We start from the raw sequence: 234 nt of genomic DNA on the forward strand, positions 1-234 counted from the left end.
AGTTTTATGAAGTTGACTTGGTTAAATCTTGCGAGATCTACAACGACATCAGAGGTTATTGAGAAATTATATAAACAAAACTTATTTTTGGAAGTCCTAATTTTATAATTACGGATAGTGGTACAGCTTTTGCAAGTGGGACGATGGTCGTGGGGACTAAAGCGTAGGCTTTGGACCCACTCCTTCGGCTTGCGGGTTCGATTCCCGCCTCGCACTCTGGAAGAGTCTCGGTGG

Source organism: Belonocnema kinseyi, chromosome 6 (assembly GCF_010883055.1).
Source record: "Belonocnema kinseyi isolate 2016_QV_RU_SX_M_011 chromosome 6, B_treatae_v1, whole genome shotgun sequence".
Lineage (NCBI taxonomy): Eukaryota > Metazoa > Arthropoda > Insecta > Hymenoptera > Cynipidae > Belonocnema > Belonocnema kinseyi.